Source organism: Choloepus didactylus, chromosome X, assembly GCF_015220235.1.
Source record: "Choloepus didactylus isolate mChoDid1 chromosome X, mChoDid1.pri, whole genome shotgun sequence".
Taxonomy (NCBI): Eukaryota; Metazoa; Chordata; class Mammalia; order Pilosa; family Megalonychidae; genus Choloepus; species Choloepus didactylus.
In genome coordinates, this window is record NC_051334.1 from 179,535,840 (window position 1) to 179,548,385 (window position 12,546).

Consider the following 12,546-nt stretch of genomic DNA (forward strand, 5'->3'; position numbering starts at 1 on the left):
CATTTTAACTTCTGCAGTGCAATTTACTTTTCCTCAGCTTCTTCAGGGAAAGACTGTTTATCCAATTTCTGGGTTTCTCTCACACATTGCTTAGTGGGCCTATCCTTGTATTATGTGTTTAATAAATGCCTGCTGAATAAGCACAAGGATGAATGGGGTCTTTTATCTTTATTTTTAGATTTGGTTATTTGATTAACCATTTTATCTGGAATATTGGTAAACCTTTACTTTATTTCAAATAGTTTATACATAGCCTGATAATAAAACATAGTTCATGAAGCTACACTGGGCACCCATGGAGCTACATAGGCAAAAGAGTTGCCTTTTTAAAAACTGACTGTCTGAGCAATTCAGAGCCCTTTAGAAATTTTGTAGACTTGCAAATCAGGGCTGGCCTGAAAGGGTTTCTTTGGAAGGAAAGATTTGTGAGCCTGCTCTTGGTTCACAGCAACTAGATTCGGCTGCACCCATCACCTTGAAACCAGCCCTCCAACAATCACAGGCACTAATAGCATTTTTTTCCTTTCATTGATTTTTCAAACTGAATGCACAGCCATCCTCTGACTGGCACATGCTATTCTGCCATGCAGCACTTCTTGTTAGCGCCTTATATTACCCTGTTTTATGCCACTCAAACCTCTAATTACCCTTCTGGAAACTGTTATGGCAGCTAATAAAAAGGATTTTGCAGACTCAGGCTGCCATGACTTTTCAGCAGCTACCTATTCTTCAACTGTTATGTCATTTTCTACATATGTTCACTGCTCCACCTGTTGTTTTTAGTGCCACTACCTTTCATTTTCCTCTGTTATGCTTCACCAATGTTTAGTTGAACTTATTTCAGAACGGGAACTCAATCAGTGTGACACATGGGCGTGGCTTAAGCTTGAAAACATTTCAATCATATACTTATAAGTGCACCTCAGTTCAGGTTGAACAAGTATGCTCTGTTTTGTTAAACTAAAGCAAACAGGTTTGTTGGTTGTTTTGTGAATCACAAGGAACCAACACTACAGAATCATGCAATTATGTTGACAATGGTCTGACAGGAGAATGTGGGGCTTTGGCTCATCTTGACAGGTGGCCCTGACAGCCTAATAGTAACATCTTATATATATTGCTATCTTGTGTTGGAGGACCGGTCTGGTAACTGATGATTAAAATATGGTATACAATGATGAAAATTCAATCAATCAACATTTGTTGATATTAAAACATTATAACCAACCTTTACTGAACACTTGCCATGTCAGGCACTGTGCAAAATGCTCTAAGTGAATTATATTATTTAACCCTTCTAAGAACACTTCGATGTATATACTATTATTATCTCCTTGCCCCCCAATTAAGGAAATGGATACTCAGTGCAAACATGATGTATGAAGTCATATAGCTAGTAAAGGGCAGAGCCAGGATTTAAATCCAGATCCATCTAACTGCTAAGCCCATGCTATTCAAATATATATGTTACCATCTCTCATCAGCCTAAGCACATTGTTATTTTACTTTTCCCTGCTCATGATGTGCTGAAATCAAGGCATCAAGTGAATTTAAGTGGCCATACTCACTGGATCTTTGGTTGGCCTGTGGGTACCCCCTCTTTTTCTCCATGACATCGCCTTTTCTGCCTCTTCTCTTCCTTTTTCCCTCTGCTATTCTCTGGTGTGAGGAGGCCAAATCTTCTCCTCACCCACCCTCACCTTTCTTCTTTTAGCCACACTGCTCTATTTCTCTCCTTGGGCTGCAGCCACCACTGCTGCCTAGCTGGTGTTAGTGCCATGCTTTTCCTCCCACATCGGACCTACAGCCTATGACCCAGGCTGCCTTGGGTATTTCTGCCCAAGGTAACCAAATCCGTCTTTTAAAATCCCATCAAAAAAAGAGAAGATGCTTTACCTGACTCTTTGGGCCATTATCTCATGGTGAACTTTCTGACCAAATATAAAACTACCCAGAAGACTTAGAAGATGTGCTGTATATAGAGCAGTTTGATTTCAATGCTGAGCCACCTTGGGAACGGTGCTGGTGATGGCGGGTTGCATCTCCTAATTTGTCCATTTTTTTTGGCATTTTCTAGGGACCCAGACATAGGCTTAGGTCTCTTGCTTTCCCTTGTTTATGACTTCCAGCTCTGTGGAATACTACTGAGAAGAAAGGATTTATTGATGATGCACAACATTGGATGAAGGAACAAACCTTGGAAATGTTGTTGATAACTGTGTTCATGAGCATACCCTAACAGGAAAAAAAATGTATTTTTTTGTGGGAGATTTTGGAAAACTTGTAAAGAAACACAGTCTGTGGCAGAATGTAGTAGCTCAGATAAAGCCATTCTACATAGTAAAGTGCAACGCCACTACAGCTGTACTTGAGTTTTTGGCAGCTCTTGGAACTGCATTTGCTTGTTCCAGTAAAGGCGAAATGGCTTTGGTGCAAGAATTGGGTGTATCTCCAGAAAAAAATTATTTATATGAGTTTGTACAAGTCAAGTTTCTCAGCTAAAGTATATAAATAAAAAATTGGAGTGAATATCATGACATGTGACAATGAAATTGAAGAAAATTTCACATGATAATAGAAATGCCAAGGTCTTACTACATATTGCAACAGAAAATAATAGTGAAGGTGAAGAGGATAACATGAAGTTTGGCACTAAACTGAAGAACTGTAGGTATCTCTTGGAATGTGCTGAGGAACTTGATGTCCAAATAATTGGGGTTAAATTTCACATTTCAAGTGCTTGCAAAGTATCTTAAATATATGTACGTGCTCTGTCTGGTGCTTGATGTGTGTTTGACATGGCTGGAGAATTTGACTTCAAGATAAACATGTTAAACATTGGTGAAGGCTTCACGGGAACTGTATTTCAGTAAGAAGAGGTTAATCATATTATCAGTCCTTTTTTGGATGTCTACTTTACTGAAGGATCTGGCATTAAGATAATTTCAGAACCTGGAAGCTATTATATGTCTTCTGCATTTACAACTTGCAGTTAATACTATTGCAAAGAAAGTTGTTGAAAATGATAAATTTTCCTCAGAAGTAGGAAAGAAAAAACAGAAGTGATGAACCAGCCTTTATGTATTATATGAATGGTGTTTATGGTTCTTTTGCAAGTAAACTGACGGAGGGCTTATATACCATTGCAGAGGTTCACAAGAAATACAAGGAAGATGAGCCTCTGTTTACAAGCAGCCTTTGGGGTCCATCCTGTGATGAGATTGATCAGATTGTGAAAAGTTGTCTTCTTCCTGAGCTGAATGTGGGGGGTTGGTTTATCTTTGATAGTATGAGAGCAGATTCTTTCCATGAACCATATGCTTTTAATGATTTTCAGAGACCAAATATTTATTACATGATGTTATTTAGTGATTGATGTGAGATGCAAGAATGCTGGAATTACTTAAGACACGATGAAGAACTTCTTCTTTGTGCCTTCTTGCATTCAACTGAGCCAAGAAAACAGCTTTCCCACTGAAGCTTAAACAGGCATTAATACTTCTTTAGATCCAAAGTTGCAGGTTAAACTTGTCTGGTCAACATCCCAATGTGCAAAAATCTGAACAATCTTACTCTATTAATTTTCTTGGAAACAAAAACCATTAGTAATAGGTATTTGGAACCAGACAAAATCAGCTTTCAACTATAATTCATTTAGGTAATGGGAGATTTGGATAACGTATCCAGATTTAAACATACCAGTTTGCCCGACCCCTAAGTATTTAGAAAAATGCAACAAAATGGATGACTTAGTGGAGATGGAAAGTCATTAATTGGGTTCCCCATTAAATCTTCTATGCATAAGTACGCAATTTTTATACTAAGGTAAGGATTTGTGCTAAAAAAAAAAAAGTCCTTCAAATTTAATGTCTTTCACCCAGGTATAGCAAATGTTAGTGGAAGACCAGTATGACTTCATTAAATACCTTTAGTATGTTTAGAATATGTAAATTTGTGCTTTGAACTGTAGTTTAATAAATATACAATTACATCATAAATAAAAGAGAGAGAATTTAAGTGGTGGCAGAAATAGCATATCTGCTTTTTTCCTGAACTCTTACAAAAGATAATGCATATACCTAAATATATATATATAAATAAAGAATCATGAGTATGTGAGTATAGAAATGAGTACTATAGGCATTCTACATAATTATTTAGTGTTTGGTAATTTTAATCCCTGTACCCATTGAACTGTTGCCTGGCACTATAATATAAGGAAGTCATTCTTAGAGCCTAATGACCAAGAGAAACTAAAACAGGGGAAAATATATTTTGAAAACCTGCTGTTCTGAACGAAATACCTTTATATGATCTTAGGTTTAAAACCCTTCATATTCACTAGATCTGCTTCCACAAAAGCCCCGATAAGACTCTCTTCTCTTCTTTCCAACATGACGTCTAACTTATCTGATGGATTACTTGCTTTGTTGGATCAATGGCACTCACATCCCAATGGATGAAAGCTGTCCTCTTTCAAGCATCATTTTACCGATTTCAGTTAACCGTGGAAGGCAAAGGTGAGGAAGATTTGGGGCAGAACCCAATAAGTATACGCTTTATGTTACTGCCAATCCTTTTAATTCTTTGGGCAGGGCTTGTTGACAGTTTTGAAGCATTTAGGCAGTGTCTGAATTTGTAGTTTGAAAACGAAGATCCATTTCAGGGCTCTGGCCAGCAGAGGTGAAAAATGTGGGAACTCCCTAGCAGCTATCTTTCTCCACTGCAGTTTTGACTGTCAGACAGAACATATAGATCTACATAAGTGTAAGTATTGTATAATTTTGGATTATTAAGGGTAATAGGGACAAGGAACAAGGAGAAGAGAAATATATGATTTACAAACCTCCTTTGAAACTGAAGGTTCAATACCCTCCCCCTTTAGCCTTTATAAGAACTGCTAAGATTGCTCTGAATGGACAATCTTCTCCTTTAATTTCCTCTCCCTGCCCTCTAGTGAAGGTCATACTGATTTCTCTAAGTGGCTAAAAGACAGCCACAGAGAAGTAGGGAGCACATCATCTGTGTTACTGCTCTTTAGATAATTAAGCATTGACTATGCATCTCTCTTGCTCTTTTACCCCTTTTATTTCCGAACTTTCTTTCTTATAACTTTTATTTTTTGTGTTACCAATAATCATCATGGTCAAATTGTTCTTTGCCCCATTCATGTCCCATTACATGTGATGGCATTATTGATAACTGTGATATAGTCTCACTAAACACAGCCTTTTACACTCCACATTTAAAATAAGCTAGTATTTCATGTGTCTTTCTTTACCTGTTTTATTTTCCAAGGCATATCATAAGATAGTTTTGATGTTTTTGATCTTGCTTTCTGGGGATTTGGAGCAAAGGCAAAGGAAGTAAAAATGTGGGGGAAAAAGACACAAAATGCTAGAGACAGAATTTTCAAAAAGGGGACCATTTCTATTTTATTTTTATAAAAACACAGATAAATTCATATCTGAGGATTCTTATCTTTTGCTTTTCAGATTATGTATCCGATAATTCACATTCTTAGTTTTCACCATATATTCTGTTCTTATGAATTAAAGAGCATGGAATTTGTCTTTATATATTAAACTGCTATTTATTGAGAGCTATGGGAATACAATTGAAGTAGATAGACTACAGGGTTCCTGCTCAAAGAAAGCCCACAAACTACTGAGGGAGGCAAATATATGTGTAAAAAGCAACCAAAAAATATGAAAACAATGGAAGACCGACTGCTATATACTGCAGCAAACATTTTATATATGACAAGTAGCCTTCCACTTCCACTATGGCAGAGCATATTCTCTTAAGATATGCAAAATAACTACTGCAAAATAACTGATTCTGTTTGTTGTCCTCATGATACATTTTAGTTCTCAAGTGAGGGAATTCTCCTAGGTCTCTTTCCCACCAAAACACAAGATCTGAGCTAAGTATGTGGAGAATGTAACAGCAAGTAAGTACCAGAAGGAAGGTTGCATTGAGAGAAAATGCTGATATCAGCAACACAGGGGGAGGCCAAGCCTTGCGCCAGTATCAAGATGAGCACCACATCACACTGGGAACCTCTGAAGCTAATGTAGTCCCAGATCAGTAGCATCTGTAGGCACCAAGTGGAGACAAACACAAATGCACATTTGGAGAAAAGCATTTCCAATTTATTCCTTGGGGTTCCCACATGGTAAGATCCACCTGATATAAACATACAATCAAGATTGCCCAACACATAAGAAAACAAGACATAATGAGTGAGCACAGGAACATTAAAAACACATCTAAACCCCAAGGGTTTTATTTGTTAGATTTTTCTGATAGAGTGTAAAATAGCTCTCAGGAACTATTTTAAAAAATAAAATACAGAATTACAAAAATGAGCAGACAACCAGTGACTATCAAAAATGGTCATTAGTGTTTGAAAATGAATGAAATAGAAATTGTAGACATGAAAACAGTATATGGCTTCAGAAATAAAAATGACTCAGTGAATAGATTAAATAGCGACTAGATACATAAGAGAAAATTAGTATTTTGGAAGATAGTTCTGAAGAAAGTGCATAGAGGCAAAGAAATTAAGCAATATGGAGGAGAGAATATCTAATACATGTCCAACTGGAGTAATAGAAAGAAAGGACAGAGAAACTGGGAGATAAATAACATGAAAAATGGCTTAGAGTTTTCCAGAGCTGATGAAAGACATCAATTTGAATAATCAATATGCCCAGGATATACTTAAAAGAATTAATAAAAAACAATCTACACTTAGACACATGTCAGTGAAATGGCAAAACAAAAGAGCCAAAGAGAGGAATCTAAAAGCAATCAAAGCAAAGACAAAATACAAAAATCAAAAAACATTTGGCTACGAAGTAACCAAAATTGACTGACGGCAGAGCTTTTAACATCACGATAGCTGCCCGAATACAGTGGGATGATATTATCAAAGTACTAACAGCAGATAACTAACAATGATGTGTCAGGTATTCTGCTGAGATGTACATGAATTATATAATTTAACACTTGGAATGACTGTGGGTGACAATATTAATCTCTTCAAGAGCTGAAGGGTCATTGAAGTAAATAGTCCAAAGCCATAGTTCTAGCTCATAGTGGAGGTGGCTGGGAACCAAGAACTGTCTCCACCCCATACTCTTCCCTTTATATAATGTTGTCTCCCATCTAAAGAGGTAGTAAAATTCATTTCTTTTTGGGAAGAGATTCCCACTATATCTACAGGCATCTTAGCATTCTTGCAAGGACTGTTTACAAAGCACTTTCAAACATTGCAAAAGATAAGATAAGATAAGATAAGATAGGATAAGATAGGATAGGATAGGATAGGATAGGATAGGATAGGACAGGATAGGATATGATAGGATAGAAGCTACTCTGGTCATCAATGTCCTGGCTTAAGTCCGTTCTTATGGCCACGAATTATGTGAGTCTCGCAGCCAGCATTTGGCTGGCTTTCTGCATTTGTGCAGCAGGAAGAACAAATGGGTTACCCCTCTTGCTCAAGTCTGGTGGTGAACACGGAAGGAGATTCTTTTTTCCTTGGGGCCTAAGAAAACCTGTTACTAGTATCTTCTTGAGCCCCCACCAGAATCAAATGTAATCGGTCATATTAAGCAAAGGAGATCATTTCAGTGGAACTTCTAAAAAACAGTAGGCAAACCAGGTTTAATTCTAATCAAAGAAAATCATATAACACAATACTATCCCTAAGGTAAGTTCATTTCTAAGAGTAAAGTGGATCCCTTTCCATTTATCATTTGACATTAATTAATAGGGTGATAAATTGTGCTAATGTTAAGGGTTAAACAAGACTGTTTTAATACAATAAAATCAATATGTAATAAATTTGGAAATATCAAACACTGAAGTTGACTTCTCCACATTCAATCTTTTCTTTTATTCTTCATTAGCAACTTTTTGAGACATAGGCATCAAAACACAGGAAGGAGTTCAACAATTTTGGGGAGCTGGGAAAAACTGAAGGTAGCTTATTTTAACAGCTCTCCTTAGATATAAACAAAAGTTATAGACAACTTGCATCAACTGATTTTTGTTTAATTACATACTTTAATCTTTAAATCAACATTTATCTTGAAGAGAAGATTTACAGCAAGATTGCACAGTCTTATAATTGGAATAGATTTGAATGTAAAGTAATGGTTTTGTATTCATACTGTTCAAATCCCATTGTGGAATAAGACTATTTTTTAGGAAAAAAAGAAAAGAAATGTTCTGTTGCTGAAATGAGAAAAAAATGCAGAAAATTGTTTGTCTTATTTGTTTGGAGGCCACAAAGACTCCATCAAATTCTTTAGTTTCTTGTAGAGATGAAAATACAGACTAAGTCTGCATTTAAAAATACAGCAGAGATCGGGGCAAGATGGCGGCATAGAGAGGAGTGGAAGCTAAGTAGTCCCCCTGGAACAACTACAAAAAAACAGAAACAACTAGTAAATAATCCAGAATAACTGCGGGCGGACAAACGAGACCATCCACTCATCATACACCAACCTGAATTGGGAGGAATGCCCGAGAACACAGCATAAAATCTGTAAGTAAAACCTGCGGAACCAGGTCGGGAGACCCCCTCCCCCATAGCCCGAGCTGCGGAGCCGTGTGGTGCCACAGAGAAGCTCTCTCCCAGCAAGCGAATACAGCTCAGCTGAGCTCCAACTGGGGTTTTAAGTAGCGAGTGTGAACTGCTCACTACAGGTACACAGCCCCAAAAAACAGACAGAGGCTTTGGGTGACGACTGACCTGGGAGAGCCGGAGGGTTGCCTTGGACTGGGTCTGAAGGGGACTATCTGTTTCTTTTTTGGCTCAGTGGAGAAAGCCCCAGTCATTTTCAGTTTCCAGGGCTGTGAAGCAGAGAAGGGTGGAGACAGCACAAGCAGAGAGTGAGACCATTGAAATGCTAATGACCTCCACCTGAGGGGTCTTTCTTCTCTAGGAGGAAAGGGGTGGGGCCCTTTCCATTCAGAACCAGACCCCAGAGCCTGGGGGAACACCGCCATACCTCCTCATACCAGTCAAGAATTATAGGCTAACAGGCATCACCTGCTGGGCAGAAAAGCACAGTGACCCGAGGCATCAAAGGGTGGAGCAATTTTCTAAGTCACACCCACAGGGAGACCAGATACTGAATATTTCTTCCCTCTGGGACCTGAGCCTGTTCTGGTCTGAGAAAACCCGATTTGGATAACCAAGGAAACCATGCCTAGACAACATAAAATTACAACCTACACTAAGAAAAACAAAGTTATGGCCCAGTCAAAGGAACAAACGTACACTTCAACTGAGATACAGGAATTGAAACAACTAATGCTAAATCAATTCAAAAAGTTTAGAGAAGATATTGCAAAAGAGATAGAGGCTGTAAAGGAAGAACTGGACATGTATACAGCAGAAATCAAAAGTTCAAAAAACCTACTAGTAGAATCTATGGAAATGAAAGGCACAACACAAGAGATGAAAGACACAATGGAAACATACAACAGCAGATCTCAAGAGGCAGAAGAAAACACTCAGGAACTGGAGAACAAAACACCTGAAAGCCTACACGCAAAGGAGCAGATGGAGAAAAGAATGAAAAAATATGAGCAACGTCTCCGGGAACTCAAGGATGAAACAAAGTACAATAATGTACGTATCATTGGTGTCCCAGAAGGAGAAGAGAAGGGAAAGGGGGCAGAAGCAATAATAGAGGAAATAATTAATGAAAATTTCCCATCTCTTATGAAAGACATAAAATTACACATCCAAGAAGCGCAGCGTACTCCAAACAGAAGAGATATGAAGAGGCCTACGCCAAGACACTTAATAATCAGATTATCAAATGTCAAAGACAAAGAGAGAATCCTGAAAGCAGCAAGAGAAAAGCAATCCATTACATACAAAGGAAGCTTAATAAGACTATGTGCGGATCTCTCAGCAGAAACCATGGAGGCAAGAAGGAAGTGGTGTGATATATTTAAGATACTGAAAGAGAAAAACCGCCAACCAAGAATCCTGTATCCAGCAAAGCTGTCCTTCAAATATGAGGGAGAGCTCAAAATATTTTCTGACAAACAGACAATGAGAGACTTTGTGAACAAGACACCTGCCCTACAGGAAATACTAAAGGGAGCACTACAGGGTGATAGAAGACAGGAGTGTGTGGTTTGGAACACAATTTTGGGAGATGGTAGCACAACAATGTAAGTACACTGAACAAAGGTAACTATGAATATGTTGAGAGAGGAAGGTGGGGATCATGTGAGACACCACAAGAAAGGAGGAAAGATAACGACTGGGACTGTGTAACTTGGTGAAATCTAGAGTGTTCAACAATTGTGATAAAATGTACAAATATGTTCTTTTATGAGGGAGAACAAGCAAATGTCAACCTTGCAAGGTGTTAAAAATGGGGAGGCATTGGGGGAGGGATGCAATCAGCATAAACTAGAGACTATAACTAATAGAATCATTGTATTATGCTTCCTTTAATGTAACAAAGGTGATATACCAAGGTGAATGCAGATAAGAGGGGGGGACAGGGGAGGCATGTTAGACACTTGACATTGGTGGTATAGTCTGATTCTTTATTCTACTTTGATTTAAGGTTATTTTTCCTTTTGCTGCTTCCTAGCTGTCATTTTTTTTTGTTTCCTCTTTCTTTTGCCTCTCTACCTTCTTTGACTCTCCCTCCTGCCTTGTGGAAGAAATGTAGATGCTCTTGCTTAGTATGAGCAGAATATTCAATTAGGATGAACTTAAATGTTTGGAAATGAACAGGGGTGTTGGTAGCAAGATGTGAGAATAACTAACAGCGCCGAATGGTGTGTGAATGAGGTGGAAAGGGGAAGCTCAGAGTCATATATGTCACCAGAAGGAAAGTTGGAGGTCAAAAGATGGAAATGTATAAAACTGAATCCTATGGTGGGCAATGTCCATGATCAACTGTACAAATACTAGAAATCACTTCATGAACCAGAACAAATGTATGACAATACAATTAGAAGTTAATAATAGAGGAGCATATAGGGAAGAACTATATACCTATTACAAACTATATACTACAGTTAGTAGTATTTCAACATTTTTTCATAAACAGTAACAAACGTACTATATCAATACTAGGAGTCAACAATTGAGGGGGGTTGGTTAGGGATAGGGGAGGTTTAGAGTTTCCTTTTCTTTTTTTCTTTTTTCATCTTTCACTTTATTTCTTGTCTGGAGTAATGAAAAGTTTCTAAAAATTGAACAAAAATTAAGTGTGATGGATGCACAGCTGTATGAGGGTACCCAGGGGCAAGTGATTGTACACTTTGGATCTTTGGATAATTGTATAGTATCTGAACAATCTCAATAAAAATGGAAAAAAAAAATACAGCAGAAGGAGAATTTATCTCCCAGATGTTGGGGTAGATTTAATATTTTAATATTCTTTGAAGGCAACATTAATTTCCTGGGAATATTTTTATGCACTCACCTTACTCGATGCCTGAAATCTCCAATGTTTAATTATTTCTTGCTTTTTCAACCAAGATAATACCTTTTAAGCTACTTTTGCTTTGTTTCTAATAACAATGCAAAATGGAGTTTGTGAATCTATTTTCCATTTAATTGATGCTGCTTAGAAAACTGTGAGAATTATCATGAGATGGCTTACTTTTGTGGTTGAAATTAAATCATTTTTTTGGTGGGAGGGCTAATGCAGAGACCCACTAAAATATACCCTTCCAACTCTTCCCCAAACTTTTGCTGCAAAGGTCAACAGAGGAAGAGCCAATTCTCTTGACCCTTCAGGGTGAATATTTTCATTATAATCATGTTTAGTTACATTCAAATCCCTGAAGACATGAACCTTGGTGCAAGTTTCTGCTTCTTCCTCCCCTTGAACATGCTAAAAATACAACTGGCAATTATATAGTTAAGGGGTTAGAAGAAAATACTCTGGTTGCAGTTCTGCTTGAAAACTCCCTCTGCCCTTTCTTAGAAGATATGCTCCTTGAGGACAACCTTGAGTCATCTGCTTTTCCCGAGGGCCTGATCTAGCATGGGCTGAATTTCAGTAAATGAACACTAAAGGTATAAATTAATCATTATTGTTAAGGCTTTCTATTTGCACCCCAGAACATTGCAGAGGATGATGAAAAGATCAAATTTCTTTGCCATATATGCCAGTTTGGATATATTATGTCCCCCAAGAAAAAGGCATAATCTTTTAATCCAATCTTGTGGGTTATTGGGATTAGGTTGTTTCCATGGAGATGTGACCCACCCAACTGTGAGAGACACCTTTGGTTAGGGTGTGACCTCTGATTGAAGGTTTACAGGAGGTGTGGCCCCGCCCATTCAGCATGGTTCTTGACTAGTTTGCCTGAGCACTATAAGAGCTCAGACAGAAGGCGCTCAGAGTGCTACAGCTAACGCACACATTTTGGAGATGGCCATTGAAAGCTGAGTTTTGCTGACACTTGGCCCTAGAGAAGCTAAGCGAGAACAAATGCCCCAAGAGCATTTGGGGAATGCCATTTTGAAATGCAAACTAGGAG

The 12,546-nt window shown here is 38.0% G+C and overlaps 1 pseudogene; it reads left to right on the plus strand.

The window, feature by feature from the left end:
- Positions 1-2,178: 2,178 nt before the first annotated feature.
- LOC119522498 lies at positions 2,179-3,485 on the plus strand (annotated as a pseudogene).
- The last annotated feature ends 9,061 nt before the right edge of the window (positions 3,486-12,546 follow it).